Source organism: Anastrepha ludens, chromosome 5, assembly GCF_028408465.1.
Source record: "Anastrepha ludens isolate Willacy chromosome 5, idAnaLude1.1, whole genome shotgun sequence".
NCBI classification, from domain to species: Eukaryota; Metazoa; Arthropoda; class Insecta; order Diptera; family Tephritidae; genus Anastrepha; species Anastrepha ludens.
This window is the reverse complement of record NC_071501.1, coordinates 47,424,710-47,430,709: the sequence shown is the minus strand read 5'-3', so window position 1 is coordinate 47,430,709 and position 6,000 is coordinate 47,424,710. Positions and strand designations below refer to the sequence as shown.

The window sequence follows — 6,000 nt, the reverse complement described above, 5'->3', positions numbered from 1 at the left end:
GATTTACATATATACCGAACATCCGAGCACCTGTTTTAGTTTACGGCTCCCCGACAACTGTAATATCTTTCAGACAGAACTGATGGCAATAATTGAGGCCCGTGACACTTGTACAGTGTGATCCGATACCCAGAGATTATATATACACTTTTATTAAGAGCCAGGTGACAATAAAGTATCTCACAAAATAGTCGGCAACCATCAAGATAGCCATGAAAAGCCACATATCTCTTATAGAGATAGCTGAAGCATTTCGGCCACATGTTACATGGATTCCGAGTAATTGCGCCGAGACGAGAGGAATCGTATGGCCGATGAACTAGCGAGACATCGAACTAAACTACCGAATAAGTTCAATAGAAGCGATAGTAGGACTACCCCCCTGGAAAAAAATGCAGCTAGAAGTGCATTAAAAATGAAAGTCTTACTTGGTAAAGACCTTACTGACTTTGATCATACAAGTATCTTAACAGAGATACCCGCTCAAAAAATAATCTGTCCATTAACAGACTACTGTACATGATTCCAAAATGTATTATTAATTGTAGGTTCCAAATCATAATCTCAGCTCGCGATGATTGGGAGCTGGAAGAGTCTTGGTTCGATCCCAGAAGTCTCGAACGGTTCACAGACGGTTCGAAAACAAATACTGGAGCCGGGGCGAGGATCTATGATCCAAACACGAAAATCTCCTAATCAATGGGCAAATAGTCTAGCTTCTGATGTTCAAACAATTTCAATCTGTGTGAGAATAAATCCGTGTGAAATCAAGAATGCTCATGTTGAAGACATTCTGGAATTCGTCCGTAAGGTGGAAAATTTACTAAAAAAATGTATCAACTAATTCCCGACCTAGGGCAGGAAACATCTAGGTTATACAGAACCGGATGTAATACATTTAAGGTAGTAGAGTCAGTGAATAGGGTTAGTATTACCTACTTCTAAAACATGTGGTAGGGCATGAAAGAGCTACAGATATGTACTAAATTTATTACAAGTACGTAGGCATGCAAGCAACTTTTTTCTGAAAGATTTGCAATAATAGCAAACGAAAGATGGCGCGACGAGAGCACTTACCGAATCGTTTTAAAGTTATAGCCGACCCTTAATGCTAAACCCAACGAATCTCTGCTGAGCTAAAATACACTTAGTCTTAGCATACTAGTTTCAGTCATAACGGGCCACTGTCTAATAGGCAGACACTCCCAGAGGTTGCACCTTTTGTGCCACTGCACTGCTCCATCCTGACAAAGATTCGCCACTTTCGGTAAATTACTACTTTATTTAGTTGGAAGATCTCAGCACTGCAGAAATAAGGGATCTTCTAAAGTTTTTGGAACAGTTTCCAATGCGTCTTTGGAAAACAGAGAAGGCATGGACTTCGATTCTCTCCATGCCCCTTGATTCCATGCCATCAAGACTCGTACTTGAAAAGAGATACAGCGTAGTGCTGTTAGCGGCTCAGTTGTGGTCAAACTCATAAAATGAGCCCGGAAAATACTGTTTTCGCATTTTCACGGATGGCTCCAGGACCGAGCACGGTTACGGCTCTGGGGTCTACGTGGAATCCAGCAAGACAAAACTGCACTTTGCTCTTGGAATCCATGCATCTGTGTTTCAAGCGGAGGTGTATGCAGTTCAAGAAGCGATGAACTTTGTTGTGGAAAATCAATGGAGAGGCAGATCTCTATGTGTCTGCAGCGACAGCCAAGCTTCGACAGCCCCCCAACCACATCAGAGGTAGAAGAGTCCTGTAAATCCAGTCTGAACTATGTCGGTAGACATAATACCCTGATGCTAACATGGGTCCCGGGACGCGTTGGTATCGCGGGTAACGAGACCTCTTACTCCTTAGCTAAGATGGGCTCTGAGACCAACTTCTTTGACCCAGAGCCCGTTTTGCCACTCCCTTCTGTGGCCATCAAAGCCACGGTTAGAAAATGGGTAATTACCGTCCACAAGCGAGCTTGGCAGGCTGAGAGAGGCTGCAGATGGACTAAACTGATATTACCTGTCACGTCCGATCGACTGTCGCAAGAGAGTGCAGACGGCTGGTTGAACTGATGACGGGCCACTTTCAGTGGGCGAAGCACACGGAAAGGTTGGGCATCTCAGGCAGTGTACTCTGCCCAGCTTGTGAAGAGGATGAGACGGCGGACCACATCCTGTGCGTCTGCCCCGGCTACGCTCGAATCAGGTTTGAGGTCTTTGGCACTGATGTATTAAGAAGCGACCATCTTGGCTCCTTGGCACCAAAAGATCTACTCAGATTCCTTCGGAGGTCGGGTAAATTTAAAGAAAATTAAAAAGGGAATCCAAGTGTAGTACAATGGACTTAATTAATGTCTGAGTGCTGCACTTCCTAGTTGGCCCGCGTCATTACAAAAGGCCATGATCCTGACAACGTAACATTTTTTCTCATTAACAAGTGATATGAGACAAATTTTTATTTTCCACAACTTCTTTAGCTCTGAAATTTAAAATAATACTTTGTTTGGGTTCCTGATTAATTCTTATTTAGAAAATTTATGATTTACGCGCATACTCAACCTCAAAATTTACTTTTGTTTACTTTGTTCGATGTTCAAACATACCCCCAGAGTAAAGAAAAAAATGTGCTAACCTGGTAAAATAATCGGCATCTGCGGCTAAAAATAAGACTCACAAACAGTATTTAGATTAGTCGAAAAAGGAAAGATTAATCCAGCTGATCCAACAAGAATGGCGAACATACAAACTGTGCGTTGAGTCATGAAATTTAGCTCCGCCTGAACTTAGACACTTTTTATTTTTTTATGTTCCTATTTGACGGAAAAATTTTATCTCTTTTAGGGATAATGTAGAAATCAGAATTTGGTACTTTGGTGATTAGAAGGTACATATTTCTTAGTGTGCAGGGGTTCCCATCCGTACAACGCCGTTAATTTAAGTGCCGTTAATTTTGAAATTCGCTCAATCTCAATTACGAAATGTTTAAAGCGGGCTGAGAAATTAAAATTAATTTTAGAAAAGTAATAAATTATAATTGTTATTAATTACAAGTGTTGCTCACAATCACCTATTACATCATAAGCTCGAACCAGCTACTCAACATATTTTCGCCAGTCATTTAAACGCGCTCTTATGTATGTATATTATTAAAGCTTACCGTATTTTGCATTGCTTTATTCAAACCAGTCAGTGTATTGGATTTCTAAATATTGACAGAAACATCCTGCCAGATATCATTTCTGACCATTTAAATTCATATAACAAAACTCACCTGAAAAGAAAAAGAGAAAAAAATGTTAATGAAATTACAGGGTATGCTTAGGTATATAAGTAATATATAAGTACATACATATAAGAATAAAATTTAAAATTATTGTTCATAGACTTATACAAAGTTTGCCCGGGACACTAAGGACGCTAGGAGGAAGCTGAACCAAGTCATGATCAGGACGCAAATATGGCTTGAGGACCACGGCCTGGAACTCGCCAAACATAAAACCGAGGTCTTTCTTATGACACGAGGTCACATGCCACTCGAGGTCAGCATGCAAATAGGCGACACGCCCTTAGTGACCCAAAAAGTAGTGAAATAATTAGGTATCCAACTTGACTGCAGATTTACCTTCTGGGCCCAGATACGGCATGCGGCTACCAAAGCAGCAAAGGTCACGGGTATGCTAAGTAGATTAATGGCAAACATTGGTGGGCCAAGACAGAGCAAAAGAAAGCTAATTATGGCGGCCACAAACTCAATTCTCCTAGACGGCAGCGATGCAATGGGGAATTGTGCTAAACTGCAAAGCCAAGCGCAAAGCACTGGGGCTTTGCAACGAACAGCGGCACTCAAAGTTACCTCATCCCACCGCACTGCCTCTGGCGCAGCAATTTTCGTGACCAGCGGGCAGATACCCGTCGACCTCATGGTTCGGGAACGAGTGCATGCGTGGGACTCCAAGAAGAAACACTTCATCACTAGCTTCTCAGCAAAATTTAAACTGCTCTGTTTTTCAAGCAGAGGTCTTAGCGATCCTGCGGGCATGCAAAAAGCTTAGAGATCGCTGTTGGGAGGGAGACATAAATATCTTTTTCGATAGCCAAGCTGTGATCAACTCCTGCAAGTAGAATATCAAACATCTTGAACGTACAGAAAGCATTTATCTTGCCTGGGAGTTCCAGGGAATAACAACTTAGCGGGAAATGAAATTTCCGACGAGCTTACCAGGAAAGGGTCGACAGAACCGGTTTCAGTTGTCCCCATTTCAGGCATCGGTGTTCTCTTGGTCGTTGTTAAAGGGAAATTGCACAATTTCTCCTTTAAAAAACGCAAGACAGATGGAGTTCTGTCTTATCATGTGCTATCTCAAACACACTTTGACCTCACTACGACAGAGGCAGGTCACTTAAAGTACTGGGACCCCACGCTATTCAATTTCCAAACTCATAGCGGTGTACACCGGTCACTGGGTGTTCGGTACTCATGTGGAGAAGCTTGAGCTTCTCATTTCAGCAGCTTTGGGGATCCGGCAGTGAAAGAGTCTATTGAACATTTTTGTTGCAATTGTTCGGGTGTAGCGGCTAGGTGCTGGAGGTTCCTTAGTGTGCATTTTGGGCATAGTCTGAGTCCGTTCTCCAGTGTATATCACTTTTCTGTCCTCAACTATGTACATCAACAGCACTGGATAGCTGAAGATGGTTTTTCTGCCTTTAAGTTTTGTAATTTTTCGCAGGTTGTGGCCTACACTAGGGCTATAAAACGGCATCTAACCTACCTACCTACTTGCCATCTAGCCTACCTACCTACCTACCTGTATCCTAAGAGGGTGTAGACTACTCTCGTTTCCCAAAAATGTTCGCATAGTGGATGCTCAGAGACCGAATAATCGGCAGTAACAAATTTTTATCTATGATTACTCTCACTTCTACTGCGACGTTGTCTAATTTCTTGTCTGCGCTTAAGGGGTTACATGGGTCTCGTGGCTTCAAAAAATCGATTTTTTTTTTTTTGGCTTATTAATTTCTACAACATCTCAAGAACATCTAAATTTTCAAGTCGATCTGAATAATAGTTTCGGAGATACAGACTTCGGAATGTGTGCGCTCCAAGCCGCTTTTATTGTTACTCGAAACTTTAAACGCGTTTTTCTCGGAACCGTGTGTTCAAAGTCCGTTGTGAAATTTTCTCGAAAACTACTCAACCGATCTTGATGCAATTTTACACAGGTGTTCGAAATACAATTTACTCGTGCTTGGACGAAGGATTTTTGTTTCAATTACAACTATTTAAAAAAAATCAAAATGTCAAGCAAATTTTATCAAAATTTTCATTTTTTTGGAAAAATGTCTGCCAAAATTCCAATTTTTACTTTTTTTTTCTTTCCTTCGTTCAAGCACGAGTTTATGGTCTTAACTAAAGCACTTCTTTTTGTTTTTTTAATTTTTAATGAGGCTGTCAGGAGGTAAGCTGACAATGCGGACGCACCTTTTTTTCGAGGGGTCACCGGAAATGACGTCACAATGGAGGAGTTATACTTTTTTTTTGAAAATTTCAGAAATTATTCTTTAAATATGCATATACATAGATATTACATAGAAAACAAAAAATATTGAAAGTAGGCCTTTTTTTACCCGACGAAACCCATGTAACCCCCTTAAGGTGCTCAGATAGTCGGTTAAGCTCAATGAATAGAAATGCCAATTTCTACGCTATATTTATTAAGTCAGCTGGTTTTCTATCGAGGGTTTTATGGTCTAAAAAAGCAACCAAAAGCGTTTCGTATGCCAATTCAATCATCTGCTGCCGGCAAACTCTTTCTTATGCGATCTCATTCGCCTAGTTTTATATGACATTTTGTTGCATGTTGTTAAATTTTTCGACCATTACACAAAAAACAAAAACAAAAATAAGTTCGCTTTTGAGCAACAACTTTCTTTTGTTAGCATTTAAGTACTTGGCACTTTATGCAAATTACGTTTATACGCTTGGAGCTGTCTCCTCGGTAAATTGGGCGC

At 40.9% G+C, this 6,000-nt stretch overlaps 1 long non-coding RNA gene across 3 annotated transcripts in view; it reads right to left on the bottom strand.

Moving 5' to 3' along the window:
- Positions 1-3,082: 3,082 nt before the first annotated feature.
- The window catches only part of LOC128865152 (uncharacterized), a 56,859-nt gene continuing 53,941 nt past the window's right edge, over positions 3,083-6,000 (bottom strand). For 2 of the 3 annotated variants that reach the window (XR_008454757.1, XR_008454758.1), the window contains exon 3: positions 3,083-3,262. This is a non-coding gene — a long non-coding RNA (uncharacterized LOC128865152). The remainder of the gene's footprint in view (positions 3,263-6,000) is intronic. The other variant, XR_008454756.1, reaches the window with a different exon arrangement.